Consider the following 22,160-nt stretch of genomic DNA (forward strand, 5'->3'; position numbering starts at 1 on the left):
CTCATTCTTGAAAATGTTCAATGTTTTGGAAGCAGATAGTCAATACAGCAGTTTCAAATCATGATATCCTTTATTCCTTCCCTCGTTAACATCTGGGAAAGACTTAAGGGAAGAATGAACAAATTATTGTCACCAAACTGACCCAGCAATGGCTGCATTATAGTGAAATGATTAGATTCCCTCCAGTGAGGAAACAGGCCCTTCAGTCCAACAAGTCCACACGACCCTCCGAAGACCAACCCAACCAGTCCCTCTAACTAACACAGCGGCATTTAGCATGGCCAATTCACCTGGCCTACACATCTTTGGACGGTGGGAGGAAACCAGGGGACCCAGAGGGAACCCACACAGACACGGGGAGAATGTCCAAACTTGTCACAAACAGTCAAGGCTGGAATTGAACCTGGGACCCCAGTGCTGTGTGGCAGCAGTGCAAACCACTGAGCCACCGTGCCGCCCTTTTAAGGGAGGAAATTAATGTGTCTTAACTAAGCCTCTGCCACCCCCGAAACATCACCCCCTCCCATGTCCCCACCAGAAGGCAGTTTACCGTAACACACGAGCTGGGATCGGTTTCTTTGCTCAACAGTGTGAGAGAGCTGGATTAACATTAGCTCACTTCAAGGCAGCTTCTATCACCCAATACGGGTGGAGATGTAAGAAGACACTGAGTCTCACACTGTCTTGGATTAACAGCCAAAAGTAACACGGGGATCATGTGAAAACAATACACCATGGACATTGTAAATCAGAAATCAGGGGGATCAGTGGATGAAGACAGAGATTTAATTGTTCAGGAACATGAACTGTAGTCAGAGTTTGGAGGAGTTTGAGGTTGGACAGTTTATAAGCAAGTACAGAGCTGGAATGACAACATAGTGAGGGAAGGAAGAAGGAAGGGAAAAAGGGAGGAATGAGCAAAGTGATCAGGTCTACCATAGGATGGAAGGGTGGGAGCAAATTAGATTATGGTTCTAGCCAAAGGGAAGAGATAAAGGGCAATGATGAAAAGCTCTGAGTAGGACATGTGTCGGAAGGAGCCGATGCCAAATTTCACGTCTTCCTGCCTCAGGCAAGTCGATGCTCATTGGACCCCATGTCGATAGCACTTTAATTTCCTGATGCTTCACAATTTGCAGCTTTCAAATAGCCTAGTGTGAGCAAGATTACCACCAGCACCACATGATAACACTGATTTGTGTAACTGAAAGAAATCATTAACCCCATATGTTTCAGTCCTAAATGTGTACAATAACCAATAAAGTTACAACAATTATAATAAAATTGCCTTTCCTTATAACCCAGCTCCCTTACATGATCGGATTCAGTCAATGTGTCTCGCCAGTGCTTAGCATCACTATTTTTTATCACTTACACTAAGGCAGCCCCTTCAGAGTACCAAGATTGATGACTCATCTCTCGAGTCTTTGTCACTGACCATGGTGCTGAAATCTCATTGGGATTTTCACCTCTATTAGGAGAACAGTTGACAGCAGAAACCTGAATGCCTAAATCTAGAGGGGCTCCTGCCAATATTTTTTTTCCTCCTTGCTGATGTTAATCCAGCTCTCTCACACTGTCAAGCAAAGAAACCAATCCCAGCCAATGTGTTATGGTCTCTATGTCTTGTCATGTTAATTTAATTCTCACTCATGTTTGGGTTTAGAAACGCATCCTAGACAGTGCTGTGTTACTGACAGTACCTCATGTGATTTTAGACCCACTTCCCTTCAGTCCAGTTAAGTACATTATCAGGGCCCACTGTTGGTTAGGGGCCAGAAATCCACCCTTCATTCGCATCATAATGGATTATGTCGGGGTGACAAGATGGATTCTGACTTGACTGATGCCTTAATGTTGTGTGTTTGCAAACAAGCCAAGAGACTCTTGCAAACCTGTCTTCCTGTAAAATGTGACTCTCAAACAAGTGACCATGTCAAGATTAGTTTGTATACTGCAATGAAAAAGTTGGTGGTTTGTGAATGACAAGGAAGAAAAAATGATTTGATAAAATCTTGTCCAGTATAAGACAAAAGAACATGGATTGAAAAAACAAAAGTCAATAAAACTATGAATGCACTCAAGGCAGACTCCAGAGCACTCTACCTAACAGACCAGGTCAGATAGTTCTCTGAGGATTTTTGATTCCCATTTACAATTCTGAACAGTATCCAATATTTCTTTAGCCTCTAGTTACATGGAAACTCCGATTCAAATGCAAACAAGATCTATTTTTCACTTAGACACTCCTGTTAAGAATAACATTTTGCATTCAATTGGTCTTTCATCTAGAAGGTAAAAGATTAAGAAATTGGATGCAGACAATGAACGCCAACTGTGATACAAATGATGCACGTTTATCAGTCTTCATTTATTGGAATCCTTCCTGCTGGTCATCACAGATGGATTTTTTTATAAAATCAATTAATCTTTGCTATTTATTTGAAGGTGTGGGGAATATATACACTGGGAGGGTGTGATAAATCCAAGAACATGTCTCTGTGACATTATCCTGCTGAACGTGAGGGAGTTGAATTCGGAGTGATTGGTGTCAGTTGTTTTCTGCTCACAACTGAAAATGTGAAAAAAAAACAAAAGAAGAAAATGCACTCACACAGCAGCTTTCATAATATCAGGACGTCCCAAAGCACTTAGGCAATTAATGACTCCTTTGAAGCAATCATATGTGGACACTGCAGCAGCAAATTTGCAAGCAGTGAGGGTATGGATACAGGTTGAATCATAGAATTCCTACCAGCCCATCGAGTCTGTACCAATCTTCTGATGAGTATCCTACCCTCCTACCCTAATTCCATAACACTGCATTTCCCATGGCTAATCCACCTAACCTGCACATCCCTGGACACTATGGGCTATTTAGCATGGTCAATCAACATAGCCTGCACCTCTTTGGACTGTGGGAGGAAACCAGAGCACCCAGAGAAAACCATTGTAGACACAGGGAGAATGTACAAGCTCCATACAGATCGAGGGTGAAATTGAATCCTGACTCTGTAAGGCAGCAGTGCTAACCACTGAATCACTGCACTGCCCAAAATATATGGCTAGCCCAATTGAATTTCGGATCAATTATAACACCCAGGATGTTGACAGTGGAGGATTCAGTAATGATAACACCATTGAATGTCAAGGTTGTGCTCCTGGGTTCATAATCTAGTACCCTCAACAAAGGAACCTCAGATATGAGTTTCAAATCATACTGCAACAACTGAGAATTTTAATATTTAAGTCATTAAAATAAATGTGAATTCAAGAGATAACATCAATAACAATGACCATAAAAGCATCTAAGTATTATAAAAACATATCTTATTCACTAATGCTCTCTAAGGAAGGAAAATCAGCTTACTTGATATCCCCTAAAAGTGTCCCCAGATAAACAGCAATGGAAATGACTTGAAAATAGCTTAATGAGCCTTTCAGTTACATTCAAGAGGAGAATAAATGGCTATGACCTCAAGGGCAATTATGGGTAGGCAATAAATGCCGTGTTAATGAATTAAAATAGAGGGTTCCACACACAGCGAAGAGGTAATGGTCAGATAATGTAATTTCTTTTGGGGAGTGATGATCAGGTCATTGAATTTAACTCCACTGTTCATTTCTACAGAAGGCTGCAGAGGCCAGATCATTGAGTGTACTTAAGACAGAGATAGTTAGGTTCTGGCCTGTCAGAGGGATCAAAGGTTACAAGGAGAAGGCATGAGAATGGGGTTGAGAAACCTGTCAACCATGATTGAATGGCAGAGCAGACTTGATGGGCTGAATCGTCTAAAATCTGCTCCTATGTCTTATAGTCTTCTGGTCTTTGATGTTCATATAACATGTGCCTATTTGCTAGAATACAATAAACTCCAAGTAGATGTTGTTTTATTAATGCACAGGATGGGGGGAGGGGTCACTGATTAGGCCAGCATTTATTGCCTATCCCAGAGGGCAGATAAAAATCAACCATATTGCTGCGAGTTTGGAGTCACGTGTAGACAAAGGAAAGATGGCAATTTCCTTCTCTAGAAGCATTAGTGAATCAGATAGGTTTTTCCAACAATAGACAATACTTTAATTGCCACCATCATACCCTTAATGACAAACTTAAAAGAAAATGGAATTTAAATTCCAACTGCTACAATGTCAGGATTCAAACCAGAAAGTTACCTGGGCTTTTGGATGACTAGCCTGATAATATTACCATGAGGCCATTGCCACCCCACATTACTGCTCTCTTCTTATGAAGCAACCTAATGGTAACCACTATTGATTGTTGGAAAAACTAATCTAGCGCACTAATGTTGTTTAACAAAGGAAGGAAGGAAATCTGAAGCCCTTACTCGATCTGGTCTACATGTGACTCCAGATCCAAGAAATATGATTAATTCCTAAATTGCCTGTACATGAATATCAATTAGCCACAAAACAACATGACCCTCTCTCACTAGTATCCTCACATATGGATGAGGAAGGACACCACTTCAACTGGGACAACACATCCATCTAGGGCAAGCCAAACAGAGAATTCCTAGAAGCAAGGCATTCCAATCAGAACTCTATCAACAAACACATTGACTAGGATTCCATTTACTACCCCCTGAGAAAAAGAACAGGAAATGACATCACCATAGGAAATGCTTTCACCACAGGAAATGACATCACTAACACAAGTCACCACAGGAAATGACATCACTAACACAAGTAAACTCAAACACATAAATAGAAAGCAGGCTACACCACAAGTTCTTCATTCGGAGGCTCACTGATGATGTTACCTGGTATGGTGATGAAATGTCTGAAAACAACCTTCCAGCTCAGCGAGCAAACCTACATCCAGAACCTCAACCTCAGCCACAAATCTTCTCAAAACCTATTGCCTCTAGGTAGTTAGGAATCAGTAATAAACGCTGACCCAGCTAATGACACCCACGTCCCATGCATGAGTTTAAAAGAAAGGGAGAAAGATCAAAAACTGACATAGCTGGAAAATCTCTGCAGGTCTGACAGCATCTATGCAGAGGAAGCAGAACTGGATTGATGAAGAGTCAACTGACTTAAAACGTTTAGCCTGATGTCCCTATGATGATACTGCCAGACATACTGAGTTTCTCCAGCAATTTCTGTTCTTGTTTCAGATTTCCAGCATCTGCAGGTCTTCACTTTTTTTTTAAGGGGAGAAAGAGACCCTTTCTCCCCAGCATGGCTCTATAAATACTGATCACTAAAACCAAATTTCACTGCACCCGATAATTATCATTCCTCCCTTGGAGGAGTCAGCAATTCATGCTCCTCCTGTGGCCCTTTCTTCAAATGCAGAGAAATATCACTTAAATATTACAAAACCTGATTCAGACCAAAACACTGGAAGTCTTGGAGAAGGGGGTTAGATATAGGTCTCAGGGATGAAATGATATGCAGTGAGTGCAGAAGCAGGAAGGAGCAGTGGAGTAGCATCGTGGCTCAGTGGTTAGCACTGCTGCTTCATAGCCTTAGTGGCCAGAGTTTGATTCCAGCCTCGGGTGACTATATGGAGTTTGGACATTTCCCCCCCACACCATCTGTGTGGATTTCCTGCGGGTGCTCCGGTTTCCTCCCACAGTCCAAAGATGTGCAGGAGAGGTGAACTGGTCATGCTAAATTGCCCACAATGTTCAGGATGTATAGGTGTATTAGTCAGGGGTAAATGCTGAGTAATAAGGTAGGGGGAATGGGTCTGGGTGGATTATGCTTCGGAGGGTCAGTGTGGATTTGTTGGGCTGAAGGGCCTATTTTGACACTGTAGGGCTTCTAGGATCCTAAAAGGAACAAAAAGAGAAGTTGCTCGGGAAAATCAGCAGATCTGTGAAGAGAAAGTGGAAAAGCAATAATATGCTCAGGAGGAAGAAAAGTTGATAATGGGAACCTTTCATTTGCTGAACTGTAATTCTCTCTGGGCTCCAGCTTCATCTATTTGCCTGCTCCTACCAACCACTCCCCACCTCCACCCACTCCCATCCCTATATCTTCAGCATACGTAATATCCTTTCCAAGCTACTATCAACTCTGAATGGTCACTTGACTTGAAACATTAACTCTACTTTCTCGCTCAACAGATGTTGCTGCTTTTCTCCAGCAATTTCTGCTTTTGTTTCAGATTTCCATCATTTGTAGTCCTTTGTTTTGTTTGATGATTGGCCACGATCATATTAAATGGCAGAACACGCTCAAAGGGCAGAGTGGCCTACCTCTGTTCCTACTTTCTGTATTTCCACATTGCTCTGAAAAGTTCCCTGCACTCTGTGTTAATATATGCAGTGCACGCAACATCATTTACTGGGCCAGTAAACTAAAAAGGCAAGCAATTTTTTGTTAATGATCGAATGAGGTCAATAGGGTTAGTGAAATAAGGGAGCAGTCGGATATTAGATGCTTATGTGGTAATGAGAAAGAAGGTTTTATTCAGACGATGTTAATTTTTATTCAGTCATCCTCTTGTATCTCTGTATATTTAATGTATTTCTCTAGAAGCCTTACTGGACTCTGGGCAGGTCCAGTCTCGCAAAACCGACAATGTACTCCAGAGTATTTTAATTAACAACAGATTAAATTCACCCCTGTCGTTTGCTGGGTCAATTTGTGCTGTCACAAATGAGGATGAAGATAAAGCACAAAAGCTGATATGTTTTCTCAAAGGCAGATGATGTATGGACAAGTACCATTTACTTAAGGTACTGAGCATGCACTGAGATAGACACTGACCTTTCACTTTCACTGAGAATTGAGATCCAATCTAAGATTTAGACAATAGACAATAGACAATAGGTGCAGGAGTAGGCCATTCAGCCCTTCGAGCCTGCACCACCATTCAGTATGATCATGGCTGATCGTCCTTAACCAGTATCCTGTTCCTGCCTTATCTCCATAACACTTGATTCCACAATCCTTGAGAGCTCTTTCCAACTCTTTCTTCAATGAATCCAGAGACTGGGCCTCCACTGCCCTCTGGGGCAGAGCATTCCACACAGCCACCACTCTCTGGGTGAAGACGTTTCTCCTCATCTCTGTCCTAAATGGTCTACCCTGTATTTTTAAGCTGTGTCCTCTGGTTCGGCACTCACCCATCAGCGAAAACATGTTTCCTGCCTCCAGAGTGTCCAGTCCTTTAATAATCTTATATGTCTCAATCAGATCCCCTCTCAGTCTTCCAAACTCAAGGGTATACAAGCCCAGTCACTCCAGTCTTTCAGCGTAAGGTAATCCCGCCATTCCAGGAATTGACCTCGTGAACCTACGCTGCCCTCCCTCAATAGCCAGAATGTCTTTCCTCAAATTTGGAGACTAGAACTGCACACAGTACTCCAGGTGTGGTCTCACCAGGGCCCTGTACAGCTGCAGAAGCACCTCTTTGCTTCTATACTTAATCCTTCTTGTTATGAAGGCCAGCATGCTATTAGCCTTCTTCACTACCTGCTGTACCTGCATGCTTGCCTTCATTGACTGGTGTACAAGAACACCCAGATCTCTCTGTACTGCCTCTTTACCTAAATTGATTCCATTGAGGTAGTAATCTGCCTTCCTGTTCTTGCCACCAAAGTGGATAACCATACATTTATCCACATTAAACTGCATCTGCCATGCATCTGCCCTCTCACCTAACTTGTCCAGGTCACCCTGTAATCTCCTAACATCCTCATCACCTTTTACCCTGCCACCCAACTTTGTATCATCAGCAAATTTGCTAATGTTATTGCTGATACCATCTTCTATATCATTAACATATATTGTAAAAAGCTGCAGTCCCAGTACGGATCCCTGCGGTACCCCACTGGTCACTGCCTGCCATTCCGAAATGGAGCCGTTTATCACTACCCTTTGTTTCCTATCAGCCAACCAATTTTCAATCCAATCTAGTACTTTGCCCCCAATACCATGCGCCCTAACTTTGCTCACTAACCTCCTATGTGGGACTTTATCAAATGCTTTCTGAAAGTCCAAGTACACTACATCTACTGGATCTCCCTCATCCATCTTCAGAGTTACAACCTCATAAAATTCAAGAAGATTAGTCAAGCATGATTTCCCCTTCATAAATCCATGCTGACTCTGTCCTATCCTGTTACTACTATCCAGATGTGCCCTAATTTCATCCTTTATAATTGACTCCAGCATCTTTCCTACCACTGAGGTCAGACTAACTGGTCTATAATTTCCTGCTTTCTCTCTCCCACCTTTCTTAAAAAGTGGTATAACATTAGCCACCCTCCAATTCTCAGGAACCGACCCTGAATCTATCGAACTCTGGAAAATAATCGCCAAAGCATCCATGATTTCCCGAGCCACCTCTTTCAGTACCCTGGGATGTAGACCATCAGGCCCTGGGGACTTGTCAATCTTCAGACCTAACAGTCTCTCCAACACCAAATCCTGGCAAATATAAATTCCCTTAAGTTCAGGTCCTTCAGCCACTGTTACCTCAGGGAGATTGCTTGTGTCTTCCCCAGTGAACACAGATCTGAAGTACCCATTTAATTCTTCTGCCATTTCTTTGTTCCCCATAATATATTCCCCTGTTTCTGTCTTCAAGGGCCCTATTTTAGTCCTAACCATTTTTTTGCCTTGGACATACCTAAAAAAGCTTTTACTATCCCCCTTTATATTATTGTCCAGTTTACCTTCGTACCTCATTTTTCCTCTGTGCATTTCCTTCTTAGTAATCCTCTGTTGTTCTTTAAAAACTTCCCAGTCCTCAGTTTTCCCACTAATCTTTGCTATGTTATACTTTTTCTCTTTTAACTTTATATATTTCTTAACTTCCCTCGTCAGTCACGGCCGCCCTTGCCTCCCCCTGGGATCTTTCTTCCTTTTAGGAATGAACTGATCCTGCAACTTCTGCATTATACACAGAAATATCCGCCATTGTTCTTCCACGGTCATCCCTGCTAAGGTATTGCACCATTGAACTTTGGCCAGCTCCTCCCTCATAGCTCCATAGTTCCCTTTATTCAACAGAAGTACTGTCACTTCCGACTGTACCCTCTCCCTCTCATATTGCAGATTGAAGCTTATTGTATTCTGGTCAATACTTCCCAATGGCTCCTTCACTTCAAGGGCTCTGACCAATTCTGGTTCGTTACACAATACCAGATCCAGAATTGCCTTCTCCCTGGTCGGCTCCAGCACTAGCTGCTCTAAGAATCCATCTCTGAGGCACTCCACAAAGTCTCTTTCTTGAGGTCCAATACCATCCTGATTCTCCCAGTCTACCTGCATGTTAAAATCTCCCATAACAACTGTAGTAACATCTTTGCAACAGGCCAATTTCAGCTCCTGATTCAACTGACATCCGACATCCAGACTACTGTTTGGGGGCCTGTAGATGACTCCCAAGAGGGTCTTTTTACCCTTAGTATTTCGCAGGTCTATCCACACTGACTCTACATTTGACCAATGTTCTAGAGAATTGAGCACAATTCTGGTCTCCACACTGAAAAAGAAAACGGGATTTAAAGGCAATGGTGAAGGTACAAGAAGATTAACGAGAATCACATCTGAACTGAGATAATAACTTTCGGTAATGATCGAGCAGCTCAAAGAGAAAGCTGAGGGGTGAACGAGTTGCTCGGAATTATAGAAGGTTCAATAGCATAGGCTTGGAAAAGATATCTTTGCATGTCAGGGAATTCAAAATTATGACTCATAATCATATGAAGCAGACTTATCAGTTTAATAAAGTTAATATTATAAGTTTAATAAAAGAGGCAGTGAGGTGGTGGTAGTATCACTCGACAATGTAATCCAAATTGTTGGACTAATTTTCTGAGGTCATGAGTTCGAAACCAATCATGACAAAAGGTGAAACTTGAATTCAATACCTCTGGACTAAATCTAGCCTAATGTTTAGATCCTGTTGGATGCTGCTAAAAGAAAGGTAAATTGGGAAATATTGCATGGTTTGTATAATTGTACAATTTTGAGACCACTCTGGTAACAGAGAGATTTGATTTCTAAGGTGCCACCTCCAGTGTAACCTATGTCCTTGTTTGAACTAGTCTAATTGGATCTTTTATGTCCACTGGGAAAACTGGGTTCATCATCACATCTGAAAGACGGCATCTCAGACAATGCAACACACCCTCAGTCCTCTACTGAAAATGGCAATGCTAATTTTTTGTGCTCAATTGTGCTTTATGGCTGAACAGTCACTGAAGGTTGGCGTGCAGGTGCTGTGTAATGACATGCCGGCCTTAATAGTGAAAGGATTTGAGTATCGGAGTAAGGATGTCTTGCTGCAGTTATACAGTGTATTGGAGAGGCCACGCCTTGAGTATTTCTGTGCAGTTTTGATCTCTTAGTCTAAGGAGGAACATTCTTGCTATTGAGGGAGTCCAGTGAAGGTTCACCAGACTAATTCCCAGAATAGCAGAACAGAGTTATGAAGAAAGACTAGGCCTGTACTCACTGGAATTTAGCAGAATGAGGGTGGGGGGATCTCATAGAAACATTTAAAATCCTGATGGTACTGGACAGGCTAGATGCAGCAAGAATGTTCCTGATGTTGAGAAGCCTAGGACTAGTGGTTACAGTCTAAGACTAAGGGGTAAGCCATTCAGGACTGAGATTAGGAGGAATTTCTTCACTCAGAGAGTTGTGAAACTTTGGAATTCTCTCCCACAGGAAGCTGTTGGGGTTAGTTTGTTAGATACATTCAAGAGGGAGCTGGATGTGGCCCTTGCAGCTAAAGGGATCAAGGGATACGGAGAGAAACTGGGAGTGGGATAGTGAGATTGCATGATCAACCATGATCATATTGGATAGTGGGGCAGGCTCAAAGGGCCTACTCCTGCCCCTGATTTTTTTGTCCCAATTTTCTGTTAATCGCAACCCAGGTCAAAGGCAAAGTGTCACAGTTAAGGGAGAAAACTTGTTTCGCACAGCAGGAAATAACTTTTTTTTCTTTGCATAATGCTGTACTCAATGCTAATTTATTACCTACTCAGACAAGCACGTGGAGACTTTGGTTACTGTATCCTCCAAAACACAATATAGGATTGTGCTAAAATGTCAACCTTCATTTCACACTCTAGTTCTGAAGTGTCGATAGAACCAACTATATCCTGACTTACCAGTGTAAGTGTATCAAATTGATCCAAGCATACAAAAATGGGATTATAACAACTTGCATTTATACGGTTCCATTTATTATAATAGAGAGTCTGAGAAGCTTAACTAAGACTCACACTCGCACTAGTCCTTCTTGCTGGTGTTATTCTAAGCTACTGATGCCAAGTGGGATAAAATCCTCACAAAGTTTTTAGCAAGAGTTCACCTCAATCTGGATAACCAATCAATGTGTTTATTATAGATTACTCAATAGCTAGTTGCAATAGATCTGGGAAATGAGAGGCATAAGTCTCAGGTTAAGACTGACTATACATTACTGTCAATGAAACTTTCTCATACTGACTTGGTAACAAATACAGGACTGGTTAACACTGACTATGAGCTATCCTGATGGGGAAACAAAGCATAGACTGGGTGACTGCTTCGCGGAACACCTATGTTCTGCCCACAAAAAAGACCCTGAGCTTCCGGTTGCCTGCCACTTCAATACACGACCCTATTTCCTGGTTAACATTTCTATCTCAGGCTTACTGCAGTGCTCCAGCGAATTGCACCGCAAACTGGAAGAACAGCACCTCACTTTCCACTTGGGAACCCTGCAGCCTTCTGGATTCAATATCAAATTCAATAATTTTAGGGTTTGAACTCTCCAAGTTTGAGCCCCCACCCCCACACACCAGGCCTCGTTCTCAGATAGTCTGCTATTATACACAACCATTGTTAGCCACTCATAGTGTCCATTAACAGCTATTCCCCTTCCCAGATAGATCGTTACCCACTCCTTTGTCTGTCTAACTGTTGTTATTTTCTCTTTGGGCTCTATTCCATCTATTGTTTTCTCCTTACCCTCTCCTCCCACCCTACCTTCTGCATTAGAACCAACACTTTCCTAGCGACAATCAGTTCTGAGGAAGGGTCACTGGACTCAAAATGTTGACTCTGCTTTCTCTCCACAGATGCTACCAGACCTTCAGAGTTTTGATTTTGCAATTTCTGTTTTTGTTTATGCATTTAAACATGGTGCATTTTGCCTCTATCCTGTCCATATCCCTCTACTCCCTGCCTATTCATATATCTGTCAAGATGTCTGTGAAATGTTGATATTGTAGCCACTTGCCTAACCTCGTCTGGGCAAAGCATTCCAGACACTTATCACCCTCTACAGAAAAAGAAACCCGCCTCTTAAATCTCCATTAAACTTCCACTCTTACTTGAACCTATGCCCCCTAGTAAGTGACATTGCTAAACGTGTCTTAAACATATTTCAAAAAGTTCCAAGGTCGATCTGCTACATTCAATAATGAGCAGATACTGAGCCAAGGAAGGCAACATTGGCTTATAGTTATTGGCTTGGTTGAAGGAGGATCTCAAAGAAAAGGAAGCAATTCCAGATCCGAGTGAGCTGAATACATGGCTGCCAGTAAGGGGACACATTGAGTGAAGGATACTCAAGTAGATACTGTTGTCAGAATACAGAGTAGTCGAAGGCTTATAGAATAGAAGAAAAAAAAAATCAGAGTTGGGCAAAACCCTGGAAGAATTTATAAACAGATGAAAATTTCCAGTTGTTAAATATTTTTGATGATGTCATGTTAGGGCAGCAAAAACAGGGCAGAACAGTATCCATGAGAAATTATGGTACAAGGATGGAAGAGATTGCAAGGCGGGAAACTTTCCAACAAGACCTGAGCAGATAAGAGTGTAAATAAGCAATGACTGTCTCACAGCTGAATAATATTAGAGAGTTCCAGGACAAGAAGGATGAAGTCAACTGTGTCAAAGGCTGCAATTCAAAAAGCATCTAAAGAACACAGTCAGAGAGAATGTTATTTTGACTTGAGTAATGCTCTGGAAAGGACAGGGAAGTGACTGGCTGGTTTCAATATGAAATTATATGAAATTAGACATAGATTTCAGAGATGTGTAAAGACCACATTTTTTTTAAAAACCCTGCACTTCTCATTGTGGACTGATATAAGAAAATGACTACTTTAAAAGCCAATGTGATTGGAGGTTGATGCATATTTTAAAAGCAAGTAAGTTAATACTCACTGTCAGCACCATTTAGACGTTAAGTCGAGTATTGGTGAATGCATGATTGCAGTGTAACTCATTGTTCTTGCTGCACTGCCATCTCCAAGGTTGATGCATGGCAGCAATCTCTGGAAATAGGAGTCAACACATTTGCAAGCTAACCAGTGTGCATGCACGCACAGATTCCCTGTGCAATGGCACAGCATAGAGCAAAAACGAGCTATGGCACACAAACAACAATGTATTATCTATCAGTGTGGGAAGGGGGAAGGCATAAGCTGTTCTTAGTGGTTTTCATGATTTGGAGATGCCGGTGCTGGACTGGGGTGTACAAAGTTAAAAATCACACAACACCAGGTTATAGTCCAACAGGTTTAATTGGAAGCACTAGCTTTTGGAGTGCTGCTCCTTAATCGAGTGGTTGATGAGGGAGCAGCGCTCCGAAAGCCAGTGCTTCCAATTAAACCTGTTGGACTATAACCTGGTGTTGTGTGATTTTTAACTTAGTAGTTTTAATTGAGTGGAATATGTTGATGGATACATTGGGAGAACTCCCTGTTATCCCTCGAAGTGATGGACTAGGGTCTTTATGCCCATTTTCACCGAACTGAACTTTCGCAGTTCCAACAGTGCTCAGTCTCCCTCAGCCTCCCTCAAGGGGAGGCAATGGCCTAGTGTCCTATTGCTGGATTGTTAATCCAGAGACCAAGCTAATGCTCTGGGGACCTGGGTTTGAATCCTGCCACGGCAGATGGTGGAACTTGAATTTATTAAAAATCTGGAATTGAGTGTAATGATGACCTTGATTGATTGATTGATTGTTGGAAGAAACCTATCTGGTTCACTAATATCCTCAAGGGAAGGATGCTGCTACCCTTACCTAGTCTGGCCTACATGTAACTGCAGACCCCATGGCGATGTGGTTGACTCTTGAATGTGGAATGTTGTGCGCAGTCTTGGTCTCCTTTTCTGAGGAAGGATGCTCTCGTTCTCAAAAGAGTGCAGCCAAAGTTTACCAGACTGATTCCAGGGATGGCGGGACTGAGAGATGAGAAGAGATTAACTAGGTTAGGATGGTTTTCACTGGGGTTAAGATGAGTGAGGGGGGATGGGGTGATCTCATAGAGATGTGTAAAATTCTAACAGGACTAGATAGGGTAGATGCAGGGGAGGGATGTTCCTGATGGTGGGTGCATACAGAACCAGGGGTCACAATTTGAGGATTTGGGGCGGAATAATCCCAGAATTTCTTTTAATTTACATTCTCAAGATAGCTCAGCTTTTTAAACATTAGGTACGAAGTCTGTCTGTGTCCCAATGCTACGCCAGACTGACAAATCCGCTGTATAATTTTGCAGAGTTTTGGGACACAGACAGACTTCCCACTTATTGTTTAAAAAGCTGAGCTATCTTGAGAATGTAATTTAAAAGAAGTTCTGGGATTTACACAACAAAGAACAGAAACCAGAATATCCCAGTATAAAAGATAGAAGTTTTAATCTAAGATTGTTTACTGTATCACATCTCCATGACACTGGACTCCTTTGGCTATAAATTCTGTGAGCATCATCTTAACCTCTATAACCACCTGATGAAGGAGCGGCGCTCTGAAAGTTAATGCTTCCTGGTGTGACTATAACCTGGTGTTGTGTGATTTTTAACTTTGCCTACCCCAGTCTAACAATGGCTCCTCCAAGTCATGGGAACGGAGGTGAGAGTTCTACACACCTACAATTCACAGCCTACAACAGTTTTGTGTGCGCGGGCATCAGGGAGTAGGAGATGGATTTAAAACCGTATGGATCTGTTCCACATTAGGTCCACGTTCATCAACTGAGCCATCAGCTGGGCAGGATCCAAATTCTGTTCAATAAGAGACTTGATTAACACACTGCATAAAGCAACAACTGCAATCTGATAAGAGAGAGACAGAAAAAATTGGCCTCAGTTATCAAACCCCAGGCTGACTCACAAAGCACTACATGAATGAAGCTTTTTGTGGTTTTCAACAGTCCTTGTCTGTCATTACAGAACTAGTCATTATCTGTACTCAAGTGAACACAAGTGCAAGCCATTGCAATAAACAACAAAAACTAAAGGCCCCCAGTGACCATCCTGAAGAAAACATCTTTGATCCTAGCCGAGAGAGTTGTTATTCTGACTGAGAGCGTGACCCGTACTGCTAGTTGGCAAATACAATCTAATCCCTCCCCCTCCCCCAAACTCCCCAGAGAAATACTTTGATCATCCACAGCACTGAAGTGAGCTTTTTCTCATTCTCTGTGGCTCATCGGGCAACACCACTTAAGTCTTGTCACACATACCCAGTGGAGTATTGTGTTTGGTTCTTTATTTAGAGCACCGCATCTAAGGAAAGACCTTTGACGAATGTACAAGCAAGGAATTAGAGTAGACCACTCAGCCCTTGCAGTCAAGATTACATTAGTGCTGGAAAAGCACAGTAGGTCAGGCAGCATCTGAGGAGTAGGAAAATTGAGATTTTGGACAAAAGCCCTTCATCAGGAATCTGCCACTCAGCCCCGACAGTCTGCTCCACCATTTTCTAAGATCATGATGTGATTTTAACTTCAACTCTCCATTCCCCAATTACCTTTCAACACCTTGGCAATCAAGAACTCAACATCATTGGTGTTGCCTCGCAGATGAGATGACTCCCTGCACTCTCAGGGTGAGTTTGTAGGTGGCTGTACACACCAATGGGGCTACCACAGGCTCTGTGACACTTGGGGCAAGTGGTGGTCATGGGAACGTGGTGCGTGGGGTGTGGGTGTGGCAGTGCATTCCTTTCCCTGTTTCCCCCGGCTCCCGCTTTTTCCCAATGGCAAGTCTCGAGGAGCTCTAACGACTTTGGACAGTTATGGGCCAGTGATTCCCAGGTATCAATGGGAATGCTGCACTTCACCCAGTCAGGCCTTAAGGATATCCCTGAAGCACTTCCTCTGTCCGGGTGGGGCTTCGGAACTGGAGGTAGTGCACCTACTTGGGGAATCTCGTGTCGGTCATACGGACGACATGCACTGCCCATTGCTGCCGATCAAGATGGAGTCAGTGCCTCAATGCTGGCCTGATCAGGAACTAGCTATTTAACAGGTGCCGGGGAGTGATGTAGCACACAATTGGGACCGAGAGACCTACATCATGAGGTACAGTTTGACTGAGGCTTTGTGCTGTTTCAAGCCTAATAGATTAATGAATAAGAGCCAAAAGAACTGTGCACACTGGAAATCAGAAACTGAAAAGCAAATTGCTGGAAATCTCAGCCAGTATCTGTGGAGAGAAATCAGAGTTAACATTTCCATGGCAGTGACCCTTCCTCAGAACTCAATCTCTGTTTTCTGTTCTGTTTATATCTTGTTTTTGTTTTACTTTCCCCCCACACTACTCACTGCACAGCAGTAGTGCTTATCTTTTTTTCCCCACAATACCATTATTGTGTGTGTTTATGTGCAGTCACTCAGTAAAGACACCATGTGCAAAAATCTTTACTCAATATTTCCACGACCAGGAGAATACCCATGTGGCCAGTGGACCAGTAACAAGCAAAGCCTGACTCAGGCAATACTTACACAACTCATTGTTTGTTATAAGAGATTGATCTAATTGAGGTGCTTCAGAATATTAAAGAAGTAATCATTTGACAATAAGAAGTTTGAGCATTGCTGAAAATATGATACTTCTTTGAAGCTTTTCTTGTTGCTATTCTTGCAAATTGTCCTGATGAATGCAAAACACAAAATGCATCTTATTTTCAGCAATATACAAGATTAAAAGGAATTAATAAATTAGACAGAATGAAACTAATTCTCTAGTTTGCGTCTAAAGTTGGGTCATTGTCTTAAAATTAGAAAGGAGCAGTTCAGGGATGGTCTTGGGAAATACTTCTCAATACAAGGCCGAATGAAAATGTCAGAGTCCCTCCCCGCAAAAGCATTTGAGGTTTGGGTCAGTTGAAAATGTAAAAAAGACTGAGTTTGATGGATTTATAACAAAAATAGGAATTGCTGGGAAAACTCAGCAGGTCTGGCAGCATCTGAGGAAATAAGGCAATGTTTCAGGTCCAATGGCCCTATTTCAGAATGGTTCTAATTATTCTCAAATAGTGAAACCATCAGAATTACCTGGTGTAGTTTGATCACTATCTGATGCATTGCTATCCTAATCTATTTTCACTTTTAGTCTGGATACAATTTTGCAACCTAAATGTCCCATCATTGATCAGTATGTGACTTTGAAAAGTGATAAAAGTGGATGGTAATGGAGAATGAAAGGGAGAATGGGACCATTTAGACAGTTTTTCCAATGAGCCAGCACAGAGAGTCAAAGTGGCATCCTGCTCTCTAGTCTTTTTTCAATCTATAATTAACCAGTGACATTAGTCAGGGGTAAGTGTGGGATAATGAGGAATGGGTTTGGGTGGGATACTCTTCAGAGGGTCAGTGTGGACTTGTTGGGCTGAAGGGCCTGTTTCCACACTGTTGGGATTCTAAGAATTTACAGGAGTACAGTGAAAAGTGTACAATGTCAACACACACAGCATTATCTCAGGTACAAAATACCTAGTTGCAAAGCTTAGACACAAGATAGATTAGGCACAAGAATAGAGAAATAAAGAAAAAATCTAAAAGTCTACGTTATAGTTCTTTTTGGTATAAATCAGGGAAATAACGGAATAACATTAAAATATAAAAGCATTACAATCCTTTGATATCCTGCAGTCAGTCCACACTGGGGGATTTCCCCCACACTGGACTGACCCCAGCTAGACTCACAAGCTGCTGACCACCATCTGTGATAGGCTGACCACACCGGACTCAACCCAACAGCCACTGTGTTCCATTCTGGGCCCACTGACCGCTGGCTATCTTGTTCCATCCCGGCCTGCTGACCGCCCTGTTCTGTCCTATCCCACTGACCTCTGGCTATCCTATTCCACTGTGGCCTACCGACCACCCTGTTCTGCACTGTCCCACCTAGCACTGGCCATTTCACTCTGTCCTGGCCTGCTGACTGCTGGCCATCCTGTTCCACTCCAGCTTTCTGAACCTTAGAGGGTTAGATAGGGTGGACAGGGAGAGCCTTTTTCCAAGTATGGGGACGGCGAGCACGAGAGGACATAGCTTTACACTGAGGGGTGACAGATATAGGCCAGATGTCAGAGGTAGTTTCTTTACTCAGAGAGTAATAAGGGTATGGAATGCTTAGCCTGCAACGGTAGTAGATTCGCCAACTTTAAGTACATTTAAGTTGTCATTGGACAAGCATATGGACGTACATGGAATAGTGTAGGTTAGATGGGCTTCAGATTGGTATAAACAATGACTGCAGATGCTGGAAACCAGATTCTGGATTAGTGGTGCTGGAAGAGCACAGCAGTTCAGACAGCATCCAAGGAGCTTCGAAGCTCCATGGATGCTGCCTGAACTGCTGTGCTCTTCCAGCACCACTAATCCAGATTAAGATTGGTATGACTGGTTGGCGCAACGTCAAGGGCCGAAGGGCTTGTACTGCGCAGTAATGTTCTATGTTCTGTGTCCTGCTCTGTCCTGTCCCAATAATCGCTGGCTGTCCTATTCTGTCCTGGCACACTGACCTCTGGCCATCTCACAGCACCTTCGCACGCTGAACAGTGGCCATCTCACAGCATCCTGGAATACTGACATTTGGCCATCCCACTCTGTTCTGACACACTGACCATTGGCTATCGCACTGTATCCTGGAACACTGACCATTGGCCATCTCACTGCATCCTCACACACTGACCACTGGCCATCTCACTGCATCCTCACACACTAACCACTGGCCATCTCATAAGACCATAAGACATAGGAGTGGAAGTAAGGCCATTCGGCCCATCGAGTCCACTCTGCCATTCAATCATGGCTGATGGGCATTTCAACTCCACTTACCCGCATTCTCCCCATAGCCCTTAATTCCGTGTGACATCAAGAATTCATCAATCTCTGTCTTGAAGACATTTAGCGTCCCAGCCTCCACTGCACTCTGCGGCAATGAATTCCACACGCCCACCAACCTCTGGCTGAAGAAATGTCTCCGCATTTCTGTTCTGAATTTACCCCCTCTAATTCTAAGGCTGTGTCCACGGGTCCTAGTCTCCTCGCCTAACGGAAACAATTTCCTAGTGTCCACCCTTTCCAAGCCATGTATTATCTTGTAAGTTTCTATTAGATCTCCCCTTAATCTTCTAAATTCCAATGAATACAATCCCAAGATCTTCAGCTGTTCCTCATATGTTAGACCAACCATTCCAGGGATCATCTGTGTGAATCTCCGCTGGACATCGCTCCAGTGCCAGTATGTCCTTCCTGAGGTGTGGGGACCAAAACTGGACACAGTACTCCAAATGGGGCCTAACCAGAGCTTTATAAAGTCTCAGTAGCGCAACGGTGCTTTTATATTCCAACCCTCTTGAGATAAATGGCAACATTGCATTTGCTTTCTTAATCACGGACTCAACCTGCATGTTTAGAGAATCCTCGACTAGCACTCCCAGATCCCTTTGTACTTTGGCTTTACGAATTTTCTCACCATTTAGAAAGTAGTCCATCCTTGTATTCTTTTTTCCAAAGTGCAAGACCTCACAGTTGCTCACATTGAATTCCATCAGCCATTTCCTGGACCACTCTCCCAAACTGTCTCGATCCTTCTGCAGCTTCCCCACTTCCTCAGTACCACCTGCCTGTCCACCTAACTTTGTATCATTGGCAAACTTCACTAGAGTGTCCCCAGTCCCTTCAGCTCACTGCATCCTCACACACTGACCACAGGCCATCCCACTCAATCCTGGCACAGTGACCTCTGGCCATCCCACTCAATCCTGGCACAGTGACCACTGGCCATCCCACTCAATCCTGGCACAGTGACCACTGGCCATCCCACTCCATCCTGACAGGAGCACTCTGGCCATCTCACTGCATCCTCACACACTGACCACTGGCCATCTCACTGCATCCTCACACACTGACCTCTGGCCATCACACTCAATCCTGGCACAGTGACCACTGGCCATCCCACTCAATCCTGGCACAGTGACCTCTGGCCATCCTCACACACTTACCACTGGCCATGTTACTGCATCCTGGCACACTGACCACTGGCCATCCCACTCCATCCTGACAGGTGCCCTCTGGCCATTCCATTCCATCCTGGCACACTGACCAGTGGCCGTCCCATTCTGTCCTTGTACAGTGACCTCTAGCCATCACACTTCATCTTGGCACACTGGCTAAGAAAGCCCTCCTGAACCTAACAAAACCATCTCCATCCAAACCATCTGCACTAAGAGCTTCCAGTCAATATTGGGAAAGTTGAAGTCACCCATAACAACAAAGATGGGAATCAGAGCTACATATCTGAGAGGGGGAGTAGTTGTAGATGGGTTAGTGAAGGATGTAGTGAATCTATTGGGAAGGTTTCTCATGTGATGAACCAAAGGGATTGGTCAAAGTGTATCTGCTTTAATGCAAGGAGTGTCAGAAGTAAGAGTGATGAACTTAGAGCATGGATCAGTACTTGGGACTGTGATGTTGTGGCCATAACGGAGATGTGGGTTTCACAGGGGCAGGAATGGTTGCTGGATGTTCCAGGGTTTAGAATGTTTAAAAAGAACAAGGAGGGTGGAAAAAGATGACTGGTGTAGTATTGCTAATCAGAGAGTGCATCACAGCTACAGAAATGAAGGCTGTTGAGGAAGGTTTGCCTACAGAGTCAGTATGGGTGGAAGTTAGAAAAAGCAAGGGATCAGCCACCTACTGCTATTAGGGGGTTTTTGACAGACCCCCTAATAGCAGTAGAGAGATTGAAGAACTGATAAGCTGGCAGATTTTGGAAAAATGCAAATGTAACAGGGTTGTTGTTGTGGGTGACTTCAACTTTCCCAATATCAACTGGAACCTCCTAAGTGCAGATGTTTTGGATGGAACCATTTTTGTCAGGTGTGTTCAGCAGGGTTTCCTTACTCAGTACGTCGACAGACCGATGAGGGAGAGGCCATTTTGGATTTAGTGCTCGGCAATGAGCCAGGACATGTGACAGATCTTGTGTGGGAGAACTCTTTGGTGACAGTGACCACAATTGCCTCACATTTACCATAGCCTTGGAGAGAGAAAGGAGCAGTCACCAAGGGAAGCTATTTAATTGGGGGAAAGGAAATTATGACACTATCAGACAGGAGTTGGGAAGTACAGACTGGGAGCAATTGTTCCACAGAAAGGGCACAGCAGACATGTGGAGACGATTTAAGGAGCAGTTGTTGCGAGTGATGCATGAATTTGTTCCTCTGAGACAGCTAAGAAGGGGTAGGATTAAGGAACCTTGGATGACAAGAACAGGGGAGCCTCTCGTCAAAAGGACGAAGGCAGATTATTGTAAGATGGAGGAAGCAAGGATCTGGCACAGCTTTAGAGGATTACAGGCTTGCTAGAAAGGAGCTCAGAAATGGATTGAGGAGAGCCAGGAGGGAGTATGAGAAAGGCTTGGCAAGAAGGATTAGGGAGAACCCAAAGGCATTTTACTCATATGTGAGGAATAAGAGAATGATCAGGGAGAAGGTAGGGCCGATCAGGGATAGCGGAGGGAACTTATGCGTGGAGTTTGAGCAGATGGGGGAAGTCCTAAATGAGTTTTTTGCTTCAGTTTTCACGAAGGAAAGGGAACTTGTTGCAAATGAGAATTTTGAAGAGCTAGGATACAGGCTTGAACAGATCAAGATTGATGAAGTTGATGTGTTGGAAATTTTAGTGAACATTAAGAATGATAAGTCCCCAGGGCCAGATCAGATTTATCCCAGGTTGCTCTGGGATGCGAGAAAGGAGGTTGCTAAGCCGCTGGTGAAGATGTTTGCTTCCTCACTCTCCACAGGAGTCATACCGGAGGATTGGAAGGAGGTGAATGTTGTCCCTCTTTTCAAGAAAGGTAATAGGGAAATCCCTGGCAATTACAGACCAGTCAGTCTTGTGTCTGTGGTCAGCAAAGTTTTG

This window comes from Chiloscyllium punctatum, chromosome 26 (assembly GCF_047496795.1).
Source record: "Chiloscyllium punctatum isolate Juve2018m chromosome 26, sChiPun1.3, whole genome shotgun sequence".
NCBI classification, from domain to species: domain Eukaryota; kingdom Metazoa; phylum Chordata; class Chondrichthyes; order Orectolobiformes; family Hemiscylliidae; genus Chiloscyllium; species Chiloscyllium punctatum.